This window comes from Marmota monax, unplaced genomic scaffold, assembly GCF_021218885.2.
Source record: "Marmota monax isolate L192 unplaced genomic scaffold, Marmota_monax_Labrador192_F-V1.1 WCK01_AAM20220418_F8-fsc00009, whole genome shotgun sequence".
NCBI classification, from domain to species: Eukaryota; Metazoa; Chordata; class Mammalia; order Rodentia; family Sciuridae; genus Marmota; species Marmota monax.
Genome location: NW_026694710.1, coordinates 20,893,272 through 20,916,801, shown reverse-complemented (window position 1 = coordinate 20,916,801; position 23,530 = coordinate 20,893,272).

The window sequence follows — 23,530 nt, the reverse complement described above, 5'->3', positions numbered from 1 at the left end:
TTTCTCCCAGGGTTTTGAGGAATTCTTGAGGCCAGTCTTATAGAATAGAAAGGTCGTGTGTTTAACTAGCTCTGGAAACTCAGTGACTCTGTTGTGTCACTTTACCTCTTGCAGCCTCAATTTCCACGCTCGCAGTTGGTAAAATAGAAACAGTAATGAAGGCTATTATGAAGCTGAGACCCTGGACAGCAGGCACTGAGACTGGTTTACAGGGTGGTGAAGTGTACCGCCCTCTCTCCTAAAAGAAGACCCGTCGAGCAAAAGTCAAAACAGAAACTACATTAAGGGTCTAAAGGATGTTAGAAGGCCATTTTCTTAAATCCACCAATATATATGTCACAAAGTTGTCAAGATAGCTGCTCCCTCAACACTGATTTTTAGGCCTGATGTAAATTGCCTGGGTTGGTGACAACTTCTCCCCAGGTGAAGGTGTGCAATATGGCCCACTTTTCCTCATGTCACTAGCTCAAAACCCAACACATCATATAACTGCTGACCATGATAAAACCTGTTGGTCAATGCCAAAGTCAGTTCTGGAGGAAAATAAGTCTCCTCTTCGTGCGTGCTTTCTCTAGCTGGCCAGTGCACGATCCTCAGGGGAGAGTCCAGAGCATGACACCCATGGACCTGCATAAGGGCAACCCCTTGCATCCTCTCTTGCTTGCTCCCCATTTGCTCGTTGGGCACCCTGTGTGTCCAGGTTTTCTTGGCTGTAATGGCTCCCCTCTTGCTCCCATGGATCTGTGAATAATGAAATCATTTTGTTACTTCACGAGTTTCATCTTTTTGTTTTATCTGTTTCTCACCTGACCAGTACACCTGCCCCTAACTTTCCCTCCAGCCAGGGCCCTCCTAGAGAATGGCTGCCTTGGTTAATGTCCTCTCTCCAGAGAGTGGCCTCAAGGTCACTCTACACGACCATCACAACAGCAGATTAGCATCCACTGTCCATACCCACGGTGGAAGCTCCAGAGCTGCCCAGGAAGAAGAGGAATTGTTAGGAGACGAAATTGTCATGAAGCTCTTTCAGGACTGCATTCATTTCCTGGCAGAATGATCTGTGCCTGAAACATTAAAAACACACACATAGGGTGAGACTTTCAAAACATCGAGTTAATCATTTACATCCTTGCCATCTTACAGGTTTTAAGTTTGTGTGTGTGTGTGTGTGTGTGTTTGCATTTAACTTAGTGCAATTGGGAGCCCAGAGGATTTTTGACAACTGGTGTATCCTCGTTGACCGTCTCTGGTTAATGCCTTCTGGTAAGATGAGCTAAGGGCACACTTCCAAAGAGTCACAGAGGATGAACACTCTGAAGCAAGCATTGGTTTTCTCCAGTTTTTCTCTGGAAAAATTTGTGTGGCTCAGACATCCCCACCCCATATTAGACTCAACCCTGAAGGATAAAACACAAGAGGTGATAGATTTCAGTTTCCCTGGTTCTTCCACAGAGCCCTGGTCTGCAGTCTGGTTGGCTGTCTCACCTGGGCCTGGAGGAGTTGTGAGAAAGAACCGGTTATAAGAAATTTCCCCATGGGGTTGGGTGGCCTGTGCAAGCTCGGGTTTCTGTACAGCACGATTGTGGTTTCTGCTAGCTCTGGAGATTGCCAGAATGCTTGCAGGGATTAAAAACAGGAAATCCAACCATCCACATAAATGATATTTTCCTAATGGTAATATTCCGCACTTTAAAGGACACAAACCCTAGAATTGTGCAGGGAAATGGGACCCCTCCTGGTCTTCCTTTCATGTCAATACCTCCACTATATAAGTCCCATGTCATTTTTTTTAAATTGTTTTTTTAGTTGTATGTAGACACAATACATTTATTTTTATTTATTTATTTTTATATGGGGCTGAGGATCAAATCTAGTACCTCAGGCATGCCAGTGGGTGCTCTACCACTGAGCCAAAAAGTCAGCCCCATGTCATATTTTTTTTTTTTTGATTGTGACATCTTTAGTCGCTCAACCTGTGACATGTCAACTTAAGCAACTTGGGTGTTGAGAGTGTTGCCTTTACTGACAGTCCCAAACTTGGAAGGTTGTTCCCTGTATGACCAGCTACTCTCATGGGCTGCAAACCAGAATTGGTTTCCTCTTAAAGACTTGAAGGAACGTGTCCATTTTGTTTCAATATCATATGCCCCTTCTCAGAATTTCCCTTCTCCTTCCCATGTGGAGGGTAATAGCAGATTCTGTGCAGGGTATCATAAGAGGTGGGTAATGTGGAAAATTTGTATAATCTGCCTTCTGGGAGTGTCCCAGCTGGCCTGCAATTCAGTTCAAAATATCTCATTCTGATGGGACCATAGGCCATCAGAAATTTTCTGAAGGTCAATTGATAAAATGATCAAGAGACTTTAAAAATATTCTTTCTTAGATTAATCTACTGCTGTAACTCTGTCCAACAGAAATTATCTCATAGGTGAAGAGAGAGAGAATTATTTTTGCATTATTAACTTTTCTTCTTTAACCATTCATCTATTAATGGGCATCAAGGTTGGTTCCATAGTTCAGCTATTGTGATTTCAGCTGCTATAAACATTGGTGTGGCTATGTCACTATAATATGCTGATTTTAAGTCTTTTGGGTATAGACTGAGGAATGGGATAGCTGGGTCAAATGGTGGTTCCATTCCAAGTTTTCTGAGGAATTTTCACACTGCTTTCCAAAGTGATTGCACCAATTTGCAGTCCCACCAGCTATGTATGAGTGTACCTTTTTCCCCACATCCTCTCTAACCCTTATTATTGCTTATATTCTTGATAACTGCCATTCTGACTGGAGTGAGATGAAATCTTCTAGCAGTTTTGATTTGCATTTCTCTAATTACTAAGGATATTCAACACTTTTTCATATATTTTTTGATCATATATATATCTTCTTCTGAGGAGTGTCTGCTTAGTTCCTTAGTGTTATCTATTTTTATTCTTGAATGGAAATGTTCTTTCTCTCTTGAACTAAGTATTATATTTTACTACATTATTCCATGTTATTTCACTGTGATATAAATCAGAGGTCAGAATAGTACAATCCCCAGGGCCAAATTCAAAGCACCTCTTCTTTTCTGTAAATGAAGTTTTCCTGAAACACAGATATGCTCTCTCTATATAGCACCTATAGCAGCTTTTGCACAATGACAGGGTTCAATAGAAGTAACAGACACATATGTCCCTCAAAGCTTAAAATAATTACTCTAAGATCCTTTACAAAAAAAAAAAAAAAACACCAAAAAGCTGGTTAATCCTGGTATAATGCAAATCAGTGGTTCTCAATGGGGGGATTTTGCCCCCATTTGGCATGTGAGGTAATATTTTGGTGTCACAACTGGGAGGTGGATAGTGCTACTGACATCTAATGGACAGTTGTCGGGGAAGCTGCTCAATATCCTATAATGCACAGGAACATTCTCCATAAGAATGAACTGTCCAACCCAAGATCTCAGTAGATCTAGTCTGAGGAACTTCCACAGATGAGAGGTTGAGCTACCCTGATGTCCAGGTCAGATATCCAGAGTTGAAAACCCAGGACTTTCCAGACTCCTTCCTGCAAGAAGTTGATGTTCTTTTTGTTGATGGTGACTCATCTTGCTGATGGTGACTCAACTTCATTTCATGGTCTGTGCTTTTTTAAAGGACATTTTACTTAGGTCTGTTGCCACTATTTAAATAGAGTTCTTGTTTTTTGCCCTGAGTAAATAGAGTTATCTAGGAACAGGCAATCACCAGAAATAAATGTTACTTCAGAAATACAAGAATCTTCTTCCAAACCTACTGACAACAGAGGAGAGATATACCCAAAGTCTTGAAGATCCTTTGTTTTGGTTCTCATATTATTCTGAAGGAAGCTGAAATGTACATGTCCAACAAAAAGAAAGCAAGAGGGGGGCAACCACTGGCATTTAATTTCAAGTTACCTTCAGAAAGGCACCGCTTCTTCTGGTAGACTCAAAGATCCTAACACAGGATGGAAAGATTGGTTCATGTGGTTCTATGTGTAAGCAAATGATTATAAATGGTGCTCAAGTCCAGTTCCTCCTAAAAACAAAAAAGGGCTCTTTCTTATTTTTGATAATATGCATGAGACCATCTCAGTCTCACCCCAATGAGTTGCCTAATCAATGAATTCGTATTTCTAAAACAACTAAAACAGGAGTAAGGCCCAGTTTATTCACCAACACCCAACACCTTGTAACTTAAGGAGATTCTGAGACACATAGGTCTCAGGGTGGCCCCACCCTACCTCTGCATCCAAGGTAAGCCCATGTGAATTGTTTTCTCATCTATAAGATGGGGTTGTGAAAACCAAATCCAGAAGTGGTGTGAAGAGCAAATAGGTTAAATTGTGAAGTTCACTGCGTGGTGAGATCTAAGGGCTATATTTAGTGTCTTTTATTATTTATCTACTTAATAGTCAAAATGCTTCTGGGAGAGTAGCTATTATGAGATCTGTATTCAAAAATGTGGATATTGAAATTCTAAGAGTTAAGCTAGTTACCAGATCTCACATAACTGGTAAGGTCCAAAGTCAACAAACCACCATTTTATTCCAAAAGGGAGGAGAGGCTAATACACTGAAGATTTCAGAATAGTTTCAGTAGTCCATCTGGTGACAGTCCATAAAAGACCACTAAAGAAAGCTCCAAGTCCTTCCTTAACTCTTGTGCTCAACAACTCAAATTTCTCTCAACACGCCTCCCTCAGTGTCTGTCAGAGACAAAATGGCAGCCTAGGCCCATTGCAGTGCCCGTCTAGCATGGTGGTTCTGATGCTCTTAAAGTCGGCCCTGAGTTAAAGTTATTTCATTCGACATGTCTTGCCCTCATTTCAAAGGCTTTTAAGGCCTCCCTTTTCAGGTTACAAAAACAACCCTAAAAACCAACTTCTGCCAAATCACAAGTAATTTAGCAAATTATGCTTCCTAATCACCCATCTTTCTTTGCATCTCAGCCGTCAAAATCCTTTTCCTGACATGATCTGAGGGGGTGGGGAGCTTTCCAGCCTCTTCTCTGGTGTCATTTTAATTGGCACTAATTGCTTCAGTAAAATTCAGGCATCAAAAGTCTCACCAATCAGTGTATCCTTTGACCCTGAGCTCTGGCTTCTCCGTCACATTCAGGCATTACTAATCCACCTAGTAGCTTATTGAGACAGCTTATTTTGTCTGCACCTTTTCTTCTATTAAGATCCCAAATGACCACCAGCTGCATCCATTACAGTGTTCCCTCACCTGTTTGGACCCATTGACTCACCCTGTGGGGGCAGAGTGCAGGTTGTGTTCAGGAGAGTGACCACAGGCTGTAGCAGCAGTCATGATGTGCCCTCCCCCACTCCCGCCCTTTCTTCCCCACACCTGGGAGGTTAAAAGCCAGATTCCCCTGCTGAGCCTTCAATTCCATCACCTTTGTTTCTGTCATGGAGTGAAAGATCAGACAGGTGACAAGAGTAAGGTCATGGACAGTGCTGTCAGAAAGTGGAAAACAGGGGACCGAAGAGGGATAAGGCTTAGGAGGATTTTTTTTGGTACTGCCTGCCCAAATTGATCCATTCAGAGCAACATTATAAACAAAACATTCTCTTTCTTGCAGCAAAACATGCATTGGACACCTGAAAGATGATGCTTCAGACTCGGTCACTCTCTCCCTTCAAGTAGTCACCACCCTCACACATCTGGGAGTGTTCTTGTTTTCTCCCTGAAACCCAAGGCAGATCCAGTTCTCTGCCAGCGTTGCCAAGCACCTTGGGCACTGTCACTATAATCCCTCCCATCCTCCTTGAAAAACCTTGCACAGAGGAAGGGATGACGAGATTATGCTGCCCTCAGAATATTAACCCTTTGGGGACAAGTAGAATTTTGACATCTGATAAGCCAAAAACAAAGGGGGTGGGCGTCACTACTGTCACAATTATTGTCACCTTGTGGACTAGAAAGACAATGACAGGAACCAGGAACCCTGGTCTGAGTTGTATCCTGGGCCACAGCATCATGAATTTGCCAACACAACCGTGGAACAATATTTCTGTTAGTCCTTGAAGAACAGTAGATGTTGGGGCAAACAAATAAAAAGGCTTGGAGAAAGGGTTTCAGGAAGAGAAAAGATCGAGAGCAGCAATGGGGAAATCCCTACAGATCCCCAGGAGCCTACCCTACCCAGAATGAAGGAATATCAGAAGATAGTAGGTTGATGTGACCCCAAATTCAAAAAAGGACAAGTCATCATACTTCAGAGAGATGGCTTCTCTTCTCTGTCAACTGGGTATCAATACCCTCCTAAGATGATATGTGACAGCATGAGGCTCTAGTTTACTTATTGCCCCCAGCAGCCTTCCAGGCAGGTGCTCCTGTGATCACCCCTGTACTACATGCGACGTAGCTGAATCATAAACACGGTAAAAACATGGCCGGTACATTGTACGTGCAGACCTCTGAAGACTGACGCCAGGTCTCACATTCTTGGTGGCTACTCTCCTTCCCTCACAGCCTCAGAGGATGAGAGACAAAGGGGCGAACAGAGCAGAGCTGGAGTCAGCCCATGCTGCAGTGATAGCCTGTCTTTCTCTCCCGGCTTGTGTTCTGATGTCCCTTTTGGCCATTTAAGCTTATCAAGAGTCTTCCCTGAATAGCCCACTGGAAAAAACTACTCCTAATGGGGTTCAAGGGATCCCGGACAGGCTGGTATTTGCTATGGACTCATCGTCTCCTCCCCTCCTGACAGGTGGGCTCTGGGGGTGGAAATGGAGATATGCAGACGTTTATCCTGTGCTGGGTTCGAAGGCATCTTCCCAGAACTGACTCAGTCCACTCTGTTAACAGTCAGTTTTATGTCATTGTGACCAAATATCTTGAGAACATCAGTTTAAAAGAGGGAAGATGTGTGTTGGCTCAGAGATTTCAGAGCCTAGTCACTTGGCCCCATCCCCGTGGTGAAGCAGAGCATTGCTGGGGGACGGCAGAGCAAAACTGCTGACCTCACGGCATCCAGGAAGCAGAGAGGGAGAGAAAGAGAGAAAGGGAGAGGGACAGGGACAGGGGCCAGGGGGTTATGTAATCCACAAGGGCATTTCCCAGGTTCTACTCCCATCAACTAGGTCCACCTCCTTCCAGTAGTTCATTCAGCTGGGAATCCACCAACAGATGAATCCACCATGAGGTCAAAGCCCTCTTATCCATTCACTTCCCAAAAGTCCCCATTTCTGAACATTGATGCATTGGGGACCATACCTTCAACAGCAACCCATAGCATCTTCCCAACATTTCTGAGTACAAACAAAATTCTAGGTGTTAATATTTTTCTTTCTTTCTATTTTTTTTTTTTTTTGGTACTATAGATTGAAGGGGGGAGGGTGGGGGAGAGCTTAACCATTGAACCACATCTACAGTCCTTTTTTATTTTTATTTTTTGAGACAGAGTCTTACTGAGTTGCATAGGGCCTCAATGAGTTGCTGAGGCTGGCCTTGAACTTCTGATCCATCTGCCTCAGCCTCCCAAGGTGTTGGGATTATAGGCATATGCCACCCCACCCAGCTAGGTGAGACTCTTAAAAACAAAGGATTTACAAAGATTCCTGAGGCACAATATAGGATAATACACATAGACTCAAACACATAGACACAGACATATATACACACATGAACACAGAGAGACACATATACAAAATATATACATAGACCACACACAAATGCACATAAACCCACACACATAGATATGTACTCCCAGTGTTGGAGACCAATGATAAGTTATATAAAGGGAGCAGAAGAGCCCAACATAGGGGATGGAGATAGAGAGAGAGGCAGGAGACACACATATGAAAAGATGACAAAATGGAAGTAATGATAATGCAAAGCAGAGTGATTCAAGAAATAATTAGAACTTGACACCCAGGGAAAGGAAAAGGAAGAGAAAGAGAGAGGACTAAAGGGTGCCACTAGGTTCTGGTTTGGGAACTGAGATAAGGATGCAGCTGGAGCCGCAGCTGGGGCTGGGGAAATAGATACAGAGAGAAGATGTTGAGAATGAGCCTGGGTCTCCCAGCATGGACATCCCACGGCACTCAGTCACCCCCACTGTCATTGGGAAGATAGGACCCCACAGTGAAGGCAAAGGATGCTTGAGCCTCATAAACCTTATTCTTTGGCACTTTCTAGAGATTAGCTGTCTGTTTTTGTGCACAGATAGCTCCAAGAAACGGTTATGCTTTGCAAAAGAAAATGCTTTAGGAGAGCTGGCAGATCATCCTACTGATAATAAGGGTGGTACATCCCCACCCCCCACTTATGCTGGAGAATTACCATGCCAAGGCTGCTCTCTTCTGCTTCAATCTGAATCCCCTGAAGTCTGCTCAAAGTGCATAATCTTGCTTCATAGTCTATCCACAGTTTTTAGCACATTTCAAAGAAGTGGCCAAGTTCTGCTGTGACAGCCTGACGGAGTTTGATGAATAGTTTCTTGCTTTCCTTCCCTGCCAACTGTTCTGTTTCCATAAAAGGCTTATTTTTATAAAACATAAAGTTGGAACATTACTAATTGTATTGCCTAACCTCTGCATTTACCCTGTTATAGGGCCTGCGTTGAGCACTTGATATCAATCATGCGACTTAATCCTCACAAAAACTAAACGAGGTGGAAGTATCTGTTATTTTTTGCTACCACCATGATGTGTAACAAGTCAGCCCCAAACTCAGTGGCATCCTCTTATTGTCCCAGAGCTGTGGGCTTTCTAGGCTGTTTGCTGCAGCTCAGCTAACCCAGGCTGTTGCTTGTCTGCTGGTCTGGGGGCAGCTGGGAGGTCTCTCACATAGGCTTTCTTATCGTGGTCCTGGCTTAAGGACAGTGGCCTAGGAAACCAGGAGAATGATACTCAAGGTGATGGCAGAAACTGCAATGAGTCTTAGAGCCTGGACTTGAACTGGTGCTGCCTCAAGTTCACCCACACACCACTGGCCAAAGTAAGTGGCACCCAACCAAGCTTCTGCCCACAAAGCACCAAAGAGAGGGGTAAAGAATTCTGGTCATTTAATATACCACAACTGGATGCCTTTATCAGCCCCATTTCAAAAATAGAGGATTCTATCTATAAAAAGGTTAAGCTTAAGACTTCATGCTTTCAATTATTCATTCTTTTTTAATTAAAACTGTTGTCAATATTTACTGTGTCTTAGGACCTGTTTTAAGCACATTTTTAATATATTATCTCAAAAATTCTTATTCTAAAACAGAGAGACAGTTATTATTCTACAAATGGGATTATAGGTTTAGAGAGGTGGAGTGATAATATCCAGGGCATGCCCAATGTTGTAGGTGTGTATATTATACAATGTAAAAGTCCTTTAACAAGAAAAAATAATTGAAAAAAAAAATAAATTCAAAATTAGGTTTCAAAACAGTGTATATTTCTGATGAGAAAATTACACAAAAATTGTAATTTTACAGGGCTGGGGATGTGGCTTAAGTGGTAGTGCGCTCGCCTGGCATGCGTGTGGCCCGGTTCGATCCTCAGCACCACATACAAACAAAGATGTTGTGTCCGCCGAAAACTAAAAAATAAATATTAAAAGTTCTCTCTCTCTCTCTCTAAAAAAAATTGTAATTTTACAAAACTAACACATAACAAATAACTACAAATCTGAAAAAATACTGTTCACATTAATTAAATTGCATATGCTGTAATATTAAATACAAAATTATGTTTACTTACAAGGTCCTTTCCTGTATTTTGGGATTATATGATCTTTTTATCTTTGCTTTGAGTGACAATTTTTTAAACAATTTCTTTAAAGAAATATTTATTTTTTTAGTTTTAGGTGGACACAATATCTTTATTTTACATATATGTGGTACTAAGGATCAAACCCAGTGCCTCAAGCATTTAAGGCGAGCACTCAACCAATGAGACACAAACCCAGCCCATTTTTAAATATTTTCTACAGAGATAAATGAAAAATTTTTTAATCCTAATTAGTCATAATTTACAAGTTTATTTTTGCAGTGAATATGTTTATTGACAAATTGCAAATTTTCTATAATTTTTTTTCTACATGAATTATGTGATTTGGAAGTTTCAGTATTCAAACTGTTTTAGCAATAAAATTCAGTACTATATATATATATATATATATATATATATATATATATATATATATATATATAAAAGAATAAGATAAAATAAATTAAAAGTGCTGTAATATTCCAGGTAATATTGCCAAACCTGCAAAACCACAAAGTCGTGTCACTCTGCCTGTCTCAAAGGATCACAGAATGTATGTCGTGGAAGACAAATGTGGGAGCCACATCGTTGCTGCTAGGGGTAGCAGCAGCCACTCATTCTGCCCGGAGGAGTTAAGGGGGGCTGAGGATGTTGGTGAAGGAGGGCATGATGTCACAACTGGGTCTTTGAGGAAGAAGACATATTTGTATTAATAAGGGAGACAAATAAGTTGTAAGTCAAGGGTGAAATGTGTCCTATGTTAAGATGTCTAACAAATGAGAATCCATGAAATTGTGTTAAACAGAAGAGCAACAATATCGTTGCTGTACCATAGCTGGGGAATTGGAGGGAAAGCAGTGGAAGAGAGGGGTAGACAGCTCACACACCAGAATGTAGTGAGACCAGGAAGAAACCTGACTTGAGCATCCACACATGCACTATCATGGGCATGTGCGCACACACACACACACACACACACACACACATACATACACACATACACACATACACACACATACACACACATACACACACACATACACACACATACACACACACATACACACACATACACACATACACACACATAAACACACACACATGGGCCAACCTCTCAGCATAGATATTTTTAGAAGGAAAAAAAACAAAAACATGGAAGCAATTTCAGCCACTTTCTCTAATTGCTCACCTAATGGCCCCGTGGGATAGGATTTCAGCCAGGGTGTCACACACAGTAAAATTCACCCTGTGACCCATGACCTTTGCATTGCTCTTTATTTCTCAGGTGTGCTTTTCACTCTCCCATGGAAACTGCCATCACCATCACCTCTGAAGTTCACATTGGCACCTCTGTGGATGGCTGCCTCTAAGTGGCTTGTCCTAGTGTCCGTCTGGCTCAGGGGACTGAAATGTCTGTCCCGTTGCAGGGCCCCATCAGGACTTTGGCACCCAGTCTTGGTGGGTCAGAGGTCTCAGGTTTTAAGAGTCAATCCAATAGACCAGAACAAAAAAAGCAATAACTAATCTCCTTACCTTTTCTGAGTGTGTTTCACATGTAAGTCCTTGTGCTCGCCACTTCACATGCACCATCTCAAGCATTTCTCACAACCTCAGCAAAGAATACGAAGGGAAAAAAATCCCCCAGGACAACAAAAAGTTACAAATGTCTTATTTTTTCAAGGAATAGCTTCTGTTTAATGTGAACCCAATTGTGTCTGATTCGAAAGCCCCAAACCTTTCATTAGGCCAGACCCCTTCCCAAGGGCACCCTTGTCTTCAGCCGGAGTGTTTTGCTAAGCAGGCAGGAGAGTTTAATAGAAAGTGGGGGGATGCAGACAACCAGGCCTTGGAACTTGGCTTCATAATCTACTTCCCACAAAGCCTTATACCCACCCCCTATCATCTTTGAATTTTGAATTACCAATCTCTAAGCAGAGATAATTAGGGTTACCCTTCAATGTCATCAGGAGAACTAAATGAAGTCACATAGGTGATGTTATTTGATTTTAGCAGCACAGCTCAATTTGGGGATTTGCATGCACTATGAGCTACTCATGGATTTGTCCTTAGAAGTGATTGAAAGACACAGGGGAGGGGAGAGGATGGAGCTATGCAAGAATGTGGGATCAAGCCAGGCACAGAGGCTCATGCCAGAATCCAGCAACACAAGAGGCTGAGGTATAAGGATGGCAGGTTTGAGGCCATCAAAATTTTAGAAAAAGGCTTAGAATGTAGTTCAGAGGTAGAATGCTCCAGAGTTCAATCTTCAGTACCACAAAAAAAAAAAAAGTGGAGTCAAGGAAATCTGGTCACCTGGGGATTCATTTCTGCCTTGGGGTAAGGAAGTAGGGGTTTTGTACTACTAGGGAAGCCTGCAGAGTGGGCCATTGGTTGTCACCCCACAGCACCTAGGGGATGAGTTCACCCATCAAACTGGAGAAAGGGACCCTCAGAGGCCAAAGGCATCTATACATCTGCCTCTTGAACCTCTTGCCTCTGTGGGGTTCCCACATTTGTTGACTCAACCTGGGAAGACACCTGGGCAACTTAGTTGGTCTCTGCCATCATGAATCCTGAGTCCCCCCAAAAGCCCACATGATGAAGCCTTGTTCCTTAGGGTGCTACTCACCCTAATGGAACTATTAGGAGTGGGCACCATTGGGAAGTGAAGGTGCTATTGGGTGGTGGTAGAGCCATAGGAGATGGGACCTGGTGAGAGGTGTTGCAGTCATTGAAGGCCTGCCTAGCAGCGGGTAGTAGAACCCAACCTCTTCTCATTCACTTCCGGGTCATGAGGTAAATGGCTTTGCTATTCCACGGGCTCCCCACCATAATGGACTGCCTCACCACAGACACAAAAGGAACCAGGCCAGTGAGGATGGACTAAAACCTCCAAACCTATGATCCTAAATATTCCCCTCTTTTATAAGATGCTTATCTCAGGTATTCTTATAAGGAAAGCTACTGCAGTCACCATCTCTGGTGGCCTGGCCACACACAGTGAAGCACCCAGGAGGAAGATTCCAGCACAGCAGAGTGAGGTGATTTTGTGGTCATGAAGAGCAATATCTCTGGATTTATATTCTTGGTCTTGAGGCTTGATTTCCCCTCTGTGAACTTGAACAACATAAATTGTGTTTCTTCATCTTTGAAATGAGTCCAGCACTGAGCTCAGTGACGGCCTCCCTAAATACATGCCCATGTGGAACCTTAGAATGTGACCTTGTTCAGAATAAAGATCTTTTCAGGTATAACTAAGATAAAGCTCTACGGAGGATATCATTTTTTTTTTTTTTTTTTTTTTTTTTTAGAGAGAGTGGGGTGGAGAGAGAGAGAGAGAGAGAATTCTTTTAATATTTATTTTTTAGTTCTCGGCGGACACATCATCTTTGTTTTTTTTGTATGTGGTGCTGAGGATCGAACCCGGGCCGCACGCATGCGAGGCGAGCGCGCTACCGCTGAGCCACATCCCCAGCCCCGGAGGATATCATTTTATATTTGGTGGTTCCAAATCCCATGGCAACTATCTTTTAAGAGAAAGGAAAGGAGTTGATTCAGAGACACACAGAGGAGAAGGCTATGGGAAGACTGGCGAGGATTAGGGCAGCCCCAGGTAAAGAAATGCCAAGAATTTCTCAGGAGCCACCAGAAGCTAGGAGAGGGGCATGGAAGGATTCTCCCCCGGAGCTTCCAAAAGGAAGTGACAATGACGCCACCTTCACTTTGGACTTCTGACCTCCAATACTATGAAAAATAAATTTCTGTTGTTTAAGTCACCCAATTTGTGGTCACATTTTAACACATCCGTGGAAAAGTCATGATAGTCATGTGGATGAATTTATCAACACAAATCAAGTGCATGGGGCAGAGATAGGACACGATATGGACTTTAAAGTTTGCTCTTGCCTTAACTCCAAGAATCATGTAAATGCAAATATACTCAGAGGCTGCTGAATATTATCTATTGCTATGTAAGTCTGTTGTACAGCCAGAATGAAAGTGTCAATCTCAAAATCCATGCACAGCTCCAGTCAGGGTAAGAAAGTGTGTACAGACTTGAATGTTGCAGGAACCATCTCGTCATATTCAATTTCACAGTAGATTAAGTGTAGCACTGTGCTCTTAGCAGCTACTCACTGACTGTGAAATCTGAAACTTGGATTCAAAACGTCCTGTTTGTCTAAATTCAACTCTTGGAACACAGATGCAAAGTACTTGAGGGTCTGGGTGGTCTCTACCGAGATTTCCTGAAATTGAGTAGGTTTCAATATCTTGCCTAACCCTTTCCAATAATGAAAGTCTGCATGTCCTGCATGGTCAATGCCAAGCAAAAGTACATCCTAATAAGCCAACATGTCCTCGGTTCCATATTCTGCACTTTGCATAATGAAGTCTTCTAGAGATGAGGGCCAGAGGCAGAGAGATTTGTGAAAAAAAATTCAAGGAAAGAAAAGGTTTCTTTAGGACGCCATTCCTGCTATTTTTTTGTCTGCCAAATAGCAATGGTCTTACCCTCCTTCCAAAGTGCTAGAGATTATTTAGGTAAACTCGGTTATTGGCAGTGTTGAAGGTCTCAATTCAAAACTCTCTTTTGGGTAAAGTGATTCAGAGTGAGAAGTGTTATGTTTGATTTCTTCACACTGTGAAATCCAGATTTTGCACGGCTATCGTGTTTCTTTTTCAGGAAGACTAGTTGGGCCAACATTTAAGTCTACTCCAACCATGCCTAATGCTATATCCTGTCACTTTAATGGCCCCTCCCAATTCTTCTTTCACTCACCTTTCTTCCCTCACACTTTGCCATTTAAGATAAATTCAAGGATCATTCTTACCCTACAATTTAGAGTCTGCTAATTCCTCTTAGGATGTGTCCAAGGGCACTAGGGCATTTTTTTTTTATTTCAATTTGTGTTTACCAAACCTGTATCATGCATGCCATTGGGAGTGGGCTCCTCTGGGTTCTTTCCAGAAAATTAAAGACATAAATTAAATATAAATGGCCAAAGTCACAGAACAAGCAAAGCCTTCTTAGCATCCACAGAGAAGAGTTCTATTCCCACTACTTGCTCTGGAGAAGGGGAGAGTTACCTGTAATTCTTGTTCTCCTGAAGGTGTGTATTTTATAATAGGTCCCCATTCACCACCATGCCTCCCCAAGGACTTCTTAGTGGCTTGATTTTCTTGGCTGCAGAAGAACTAGCAGTTGGGGTTAGCACATTCTTACAACCCCTGGGGTAGATACATTGCAGTTCTAGCAAGAGTTTATGCTCCCTTTAACTATGTCTCTGGATTTCAATTTTGCCTCAAACTATATGTTAAAAGATGTCCTCTATGATGAAAGTAAGTCTTCACTTGGAGAGAAATACATCCCTAAAGACATTGAGTGTTTATACACAAAAACCACCACTTTGAAATAAGTGTAAGAAGACACGGAGGAAACGTGAACTTTCTTAAGATGTCAGGTTACCCCAAACTTCTTTTCTATTATCTTGAACCTGAACCACACAGACTAATATGCATAAGAACATTCAGTCTCTCTCCCTTACCAAGACTAACAACTTTTGAAGCAGGAGTGCCAATTCATTTAGACTCCCTCAGCATCTCCTATTGATGAATAGTGGCTGCCAATTGAGAAGTGGAGGCCAGGTGCAGACTCAGCAGGAAGGAGTGTGGTGATTGATTAGTAATGTCTGCCATGTTGGAGGAGGAGGAAGTGGCAGCATGCATTCCATGCACTTGCCATTCCAGAAGAGGGTTCTGTCCTATTGATCTTTGTATCCCTGTCCCAACCACAGTGCCTGGCACATAGTGGGTGCTCCATAAACATTTGTTGAACTGCATCACACTAGACTTTCCACCCAGATGTTTCAATAGCTTTCTCTGAGCCAAAAAGAATGGTAGGAATAATGTCATCCTTTACTGGTAGGAAGCAAAGGCAGTGGGAAGTCTTTAAGTGTTGAGTTGTTAAGGGGACAGTGAGTCAAGTTGTCCTATACTCTGTGCAATCATTCTTCCATGAACTCATGGCCATTATATGGTGCTTTACAATCATCTGCTCTTTGCTGTTGCCCTATTTCTTCCTCAAAGAACTAAATAATTTTTTCTGATAGCTGCTGGCTGATACCTTGCTGGGACACATCTGTTGCTATCCAATTTGGCTCTGCCTTTCTATATTAATCACTGATATTCAAGGATCTTTTGCTTACGTGATCCATGCATTGGGTTAGACCCCTGTACTCGCCACCTTACCACTGAGCTTGGGATAGCCCGTGGACCTTGCGTTAAATTAACTCAGGGGTATAGGGTTGTTTTGTAGAAGCTTCCAATTTCTGAGCCTACTCAACACCACGTTGTCCTCCTTCTTCTTCCACTGTCCTTGTCCTTCCCCATCATGAGTCCCTGACTTATTACTTCATGTTGACAATACTCTCATAATTACAAAATCTCCATGAATTTTGATGCAGAAGTGAGAGGAATTAGGTACATGGGGTTTAATAATCTTGGCTCACAACTTATCTCTGTTATTTAGAATCTGTGTGACTCAAGGCAATTTATTGACCTACTCTGTGGCTTGTTTTTTATTTGTTCATTTTTCATTATGAAACCAATATTAGCACTAACATCAAAACATTGCTGAAATAATTACAAATACATATTACATATCAGTATGCATTATGTTTCATATCTAGTAAAAATTCAATAAATAATAGCTATCTCATCAATACATTAGAAATAAGGGAGTGACCTCAGAAGAAGAAATACAATTGATCAACAAATATATGAATCAATATTCCATATATCTAGTAAATAGATAAATGCAACTCAAAACTACTCTGAGATTCCATCTCACTGCAGTCAGAATGGCAATTATCAAGAATACAAGCAACAACAAACATTGGTGAGGATGTGGGGGGGAAGGTACAATTGTACATTGTTGATGGGACTGCAAATTGGTACAACCATTATAGAAAACAGTATGGAGATTCTTCAGAAAACTTGGAATGGAACTATAATTTGACCTAGTTATCCCACTCCTAGGTTTATACCCAGAGGACTTAAAATCAGCATACCATGGTGATGCAGCCACACCAATGTTTATAGCAGCTCAACTCACAATAGCTAAACTATGGAACCACCCTAAGTGCCCTTCAACAGAGGAATGCATAAAGAAATTGTGGTATATATACACAATGGAATATTACTTAGCCTTAAAGAAAAATGAAATTATGGTGTTTGCTGGTATATATAGGGAGCTGGAGACTATCATGCAAAGCAAAATAAGACAATCCCAAAAAACCAAAGGCCAAATGGTTTCTCTGATATGTGATGATAATTCACAATAAGGGGTTGGGGAGAATAGAGGTACTTTGGATTAGAAAGAGGGGAGTGAAGGGAGAGGAGGGAGTTTGGGGGTAGGAATAGTAGTAGAATGAATCAGATATTATTACTCTATGTAGATATGTGATGACATGACCCATGTAACTCTACATCATGTACAACCAGAAGAATGAAAAATTACACTCCAATTATGTATGATGTGTCAAAATGCATTCTAAGGTCATGTGTAACTAATTATAACACAAAAATTAAAAAAATAAAGAAGTAAGGAAGTGAATGTATCTCAAAAGTCATATGAAAGACCACAGCAACAGAACTCCCAGGGTCATAAAAACCCTTTTTGATCATATTCATGAATAGGCAATGACTCAACAAAGCATAATAGAATTGTTCAACACAAAGTCAATGCAGATTATTTGGTGATGAAGGAAGCAGGGTGATCAGAGGGAGATTTGGAGAGTGTTACATGCACTAATATACGTCACTCTTTAGTCTTTCCTTATCTTACTTGATAATCACCACAATGTTCCCATTTTTACAGATGAAGATGCTGAAGCCTCATGGAGGTATTCGCTTGCCCATGGTCACCTTACTTTTGAGTTTTGGACATTGACCCTGTTCCCAGAGCTCTCCAAGCCCTCTTTCCACCTCTCCAAGTTGTCTCTTTAGAGATGTCCAAAGGGAAGGCCTTAAACAGGGTCCTCACTAAGTAGACAGGGAGAAGCCCGAAAAATAGATCGTGTCACTCTCTCTCTAGAGGCCTTCTCTAGTGCCGTGTATAGGACTTTCAGTGATGGGCTGCATGACCATGAAGTAGGACCTCAACGGTTTCCCTGTGACAAGCTTGTCCCTCTCCCCACAGAGCACCCAGCCTGAGGGCCTTCCCCTGGGGGCCCCGGGAACTGAAGGAGCCTTGCTGTCATCTCCCCATCAGGCCACAGCCAGGCTCAATGCCTGCCTCCGCAAACACACACCTGAAAAAGCATCTGCTGAAGGCGAACACCTCTCCCCACCCTGGTGTGAAGTGTTGGATGGAAGAAAAATAACAAACGTGTCCTCCAAGAGGATGCAAACTTCAGCTGTACCTGTTGGAGCAACACTGGTCTTTTTCAAAGACACCAATAGCCCAACACTTGGGGTTTTTTAGCAGCTCCTCAGAAATGTGTTTGAAGAGAGATGGCTTCTGAGAGAACAGTGTTTGGATGCAGGTTTCTGGCTTCCCCTGACAGAGACCTTACCTTGCAGTTCTTTTCCACAGCTGATTACCCGCTCTGCCTCTAGGAGTCCCCACACACAGGGTGTAATCTCTGATTTACATCCTGTGGTGTCAAGTCATCGACCACTGCTTTCCATACATAAAAACCCACTCAAAGTAGCTACACTTCATGGGAGAAAGACTGGGGTCATTGGGATTAGTGACAAATTAACAGAAATATTGCATGGAAAAGAAGGGCAGAGAATGTAGCTCAGCCTCATGAGCCACTGAAGTTTGTAAAGGGAACACAATCAGTATTATAAGCCCTACTCTCTCCATCTCCCTCTTTGGAATCAATTATTGGCAGTTTTTAAATTTTGTTTTAATCTATGCTTCATGGCTCATTCACCTCCTTTTTGTTTATGGTTTTTACAAAATTATGATGCAGATAACCCTACACATCCAACAGGTAAGGTACTCAGAACTACATGGCCCAAAGAATATTTATGTAAAAGTTAAATGGGCTGACTCAGTGGCATGTCCTCTGAATCAGGTGTCTTTATCCACAGGGAAAGGGTTCACAGAGTACAACTTTGCTGCAGAAATCCCCCCTGGATGTGAGCTATTGCCAGAGCCAGGGCATGCATGGCCTGATAGCCATCCCAAATGCAGAGCACCCTATAACTTCAAAGTAAAGGAGGTTCAAGGGCATTTGTCTGAAGATACTTATGATGTCTCATAAACTCAGAAGGATTTTGAGTGAGTGTGTCTTCCCCGTGGGATGAGGAATGGAGAGGTCAACTTAGGACCACATCTTGTGGGGTATATGCCATTAGTATTCAGGGGTACCCTTTCTCAAGGAGCCCTTTAGGAGGATCAGTTTCCTAGATGAAGGTACCGCTGCTCAGGTGCTGGCCCCAAATCTGGAGGCCCAGGTACTGGATTAGCCAACACATAGAGAGTAGATCCATATATTTGTGTAGAAACACACTCTTGAGCTTACAAGGATCCACAAGGCACAAGATGTCTATCTGTTCCTCTACTGAAAAAAGTGTTTCCATAAGTCATAGGATGAGGTATCTATTCAGCCATGAGCATGTGGGTAGGAGGAGAACAATGAAGGGTGATAACTTATAGGAAGGATGTCAGATGTATGCCTCAAAGACAGTCCATAGTCATAGGACTGGGGATAACAGGAAACTTTATCAAAGCAGACAAGCATCTGGAAAATGGACACTAGTATACCAATTTCCCCAGCCATAGTTAATTTAACCCTTGAAGGAAACTATTGTTTGGAGACCATATCAGCTGGTATGGTAGTCACAATCCTCCTCTTGTGACTGAGGGCTAAATAAAGAAGTAATAAACTATCTAGGGGGGATGAGCAACTAAGACAAGAATGAAAGGACTTAAAAGCCTCACTGTAAGGGCCGTGTCTTCTCCCAGGGAGTGGTCCACGCAGCACCTACAATGTACATTATCCTCATTTCTCACTCTTCTAATAAACTCCTGCTTGTTACTCTGTGTAACTTGCTTAATATCCTTCCTGTGGGATTGGAAGAGCCAGTGGTCATGAACACCCACAGTGGCTTCAGCTCCCTGGTGTGTCTCCTCTGCAGCAATACCACAATTCCCAAGTAGCCTTATGCATGCTACCTTCTTACAAGACGGCTTGTGAGAAAACAGGTTCCTAGCACATAGAACCATACAGAGCAAATGTTTTGGCTTATGTAGTGGTTGACTCCCTGTCTAATTAGGTTCGACCTAGTCCTAGGTCTGGCAGGTTGTGCCTCGGGTCTGGGCAGCCTCTGTTCAGTGCAGCTCTTAGAAGGGCATCACTCCAGCCTGTCTCTGTGACTCCCTGCCTTAGCTTCTCTGCAGCAAGCCCCTTTCTCATTGACATATCCTTTCTTTGGGCAGGTTAATCCCTTTCATCTGTGCATGCTCCTTCCTTGGAAATAAGTTATCTTTCAAAAATGATCCTTTATATCTCCCCTCTGGTTCAGTCCATTTTAAAGTTTTACTGGCCTAAGTCACTCCAGATCTTGGGGTATACTTCATTCTTGTCCCTGGAGCCTGCCACCCACCCCCAGATCTGCATATTTAAAATGCAACTGAACATTAAAGCCATTACAGAAGCTTTCCAAATGGGCAAATATTTGCCTCAATTATTCTATTTACAATTCCAAAAATATTTCTTCTGTTGAAGTCTGTGTACAAGAAGTGGCTCCAAAACCATTTTTAAGGGAGTTTTGACATCAATGAAAGGTTATGCTGGCAGGGCAAGTGAAGTGCTTGATTAATAAAGAGTCTCAGTGTTTTCAAACACATATTCCAAGCAGCCTCATTTGAAGAAAACCACAAACGGAGAATGCTTTGCTGCTCACAGTCACAAGGGGGTTGTGTATTTCATTCCCGCTTACACAGTCCGCTTACTTTGGAGCTTGGGTAGGAAAGAAACATGGCCAGCAGAAATAAGGCTACATTCAGTGACCCTACCCTTCCACCCACCGGCCTGGTGGGAGAACTCTTTTACCCCCTTTTGCCACTGTTTTCTTAGTTTCTAACCTTTTAATGCTTCGTGATTCTCTGAAAGACCATCCTTAGAGAAGAGAGGGGGGATACCATAGGATCTCATTGTACTAGCAGTTGGGGGATTCTGAGGTTCCTGATTTCAGAATTTCCAGGCAGTGGTGTTGGCATGTTACACAGAAACGTAATTGAGCATGTTCATGTTAATTACTTTGAAGTGCTTTCCTCTTTTCCAGTGCTTTACAAAAATACAGCAACTTAAATTGAGTCATTATTTCATATGTCTAAGGTTCTACTCAGCTACTTAAGAGAGCCATAGAAATGTAGTCAGAAGAATTAATTTAAAATGGTTCCAATAGTTCCCCATAAAGGAAAAATGTTGGATAAAAAAAAAAAAAGCTTACATGAAAGAACACATTAGCAATGTGACAACTAAAACTAGGACTTGTAAGAATGATTAAGAAAAGTATCACAAAATAACACATTTATATCTCCATTTTATTCTACTGATAAGTATTTGGTGCCAGAAATGTGCTAACCATCTCCAGTTTTTTATTTACTGATGCAATTCGTTTCATTCTCTCAAAAATCCTAAGTGTAGATTCATCTTGTCTATGTGGCACAGAGAAATTAAGAAAAATATCTGAGGTCATATAGCTTGTTAGAGAGAAAGCAGATCTGTAGAATCAAACCTTCTAAATACTTCACCAGTGCCCCTTATGTGCATCATGCCAATCAGGAGCAAGATATAATCTGGCAATTTTTTTTTTGAGGGGAAAAAAAGAGAGGAATGGCCTAAAAATCTGGCCACTATGCTTGTTTGGCCATAAATGTTTATCTACTCCTACATTTATAACTCAAAAACTGCAAACATGAATATATACATATATATATATATATATATATATATATATATATATATGCGCATATATGTTGCCATGTACACATGAAATGAAAAGAAGATGGTAAAGCACATCTTATTAGTTAATTTGTTCAAATATACAGTCACCCAGGATCTCCCAGACAGCATAATGTGGTGTTACAAACTCACAGATGTGCAAGACAGCCCAGATAAAGACTTAAAAGTAAGAGAAAAAAGGAGAGGAACTAAGGTCCTTTGTTCATTTTTTTTTTGTACTGTTTTTCTTTTTTGTTGTAGATGGACACAATACCTTTAATTGATTTACTTACTTTTTATGTGGTGCTGAGGATCAAACCCAGTGAGGCAAGCATTCTACCACTGAGCCACAATCCCAACTCTGCTTTGTTCATTTTTATATGTCATTGCCTAAGTTCAGGCCCGTGTCACCTTACTTTGGGCATGGCAACGGAATCTCCAGATCCCTACCTTCCTCCTCTCCCCTTCTAAGTATTGTACCCTGATCAGGCTGCATTTGTTCACAAGTGTATCATTTACCCATTGCTGCATGACAAAACCATCCCCTGAACTCCGTGCTTTAAGCAAGTCATTTTAATCTCTCAGCACTCTGAACTGGGGATTTAAGCAGGTGGGGCTCAGCAAAAGCCTCACCTCTGTTCCAAGATAAAAATGGTTTCAGTTGGGCCAGTTCCAGTGTTTAAGGGCTGTCTGGGAAGGCTGGGTCTCTCTGTCTATGGTGTCACCTCTGATGACTTGGCAAGAGATGGACAATCCAAGGCAGCTGCCCTCCTGTCTGAAGCTGCGGTGCTAGCTGTCAGCAGGATGCCTGTCAGCCTTCTTCCTGGTCTGTCTTCTTCCCCATCACTTCTTTCGGTAGCTGCATGGCCTGGGCTTCTTGACACAGCACATGGGTTTCTCTCTCCAAGTACGTGTTTAACCAAACCTACACGTATGCATGTCAATTCGTGTCCAGCTTCTCAGGCCAACCTGGGGAAGACAAGTGAGTGATCACACTGGAATGGAATTCTGTAACCAGGACAAGATATTCCCTCAACTCAACTCATTTAACTTGGAAGATAGATGGGGCGTAGTCCCTGAGAATGTTTCTGAGAAGGCCTTGTGTGTATGAAGTCGTCTTTGAGTTTCTGACTCCATTGGAGAATTGTGTGGTCGTAGCCTGGTGACCAATGTGGTCAGCTGAAAGCACACCCATGGCCACACACACATATGATGAACTGCCAAGGATGAGTGACAGCGGCATCATTGTTGAGGGAGCTGAATAGAAAATGTCGGTCATTCTTGAGACTGCTCTTTCTAAGACGTTTTTGTTCTCTCTGTGAATGGCATACCTCAAACCTCGGAGAGGCCCTAATGCCAAGGCTGAAGGACAGAGTAGATTAGGCGTCAGGAGAACTCAGGATTTAGAACTAGACAAACTCCAGTTTAACTTCTGATGGATCATACTTTTGTTACATCATTTACCAGTCTTTAACTGTAAAATGGGTATAAAAGTTCTTACTAAGAAGTGTCATTGTTAAAATCAAATGAGATTGTGGATGTCCAATATCTACCACAGTGTGCAGCAATTTTATGGGCTCATGCTAATGGCTGTCTCTACAACTCTACATACATTTAATCTCAGTCTCTCTCTTTCTTTTTTAAAGATACACTAGAGATGAAGAATACGGAAGATGCTCACATACTTTAGAAATGACTTAGTTTCTAGAGTAGAATGAATAATGACTCCAGACGTAACAGGCTATCTCCCTGTAATCTTCAAATGTTACTTTGAATGGAAAAAAGTGTCTTTGCAGATGTGGTTATATTAAGGATTTGGGTTGGGAAATAATTCTGCATTTTTTAGGTAGATTCTAAGTG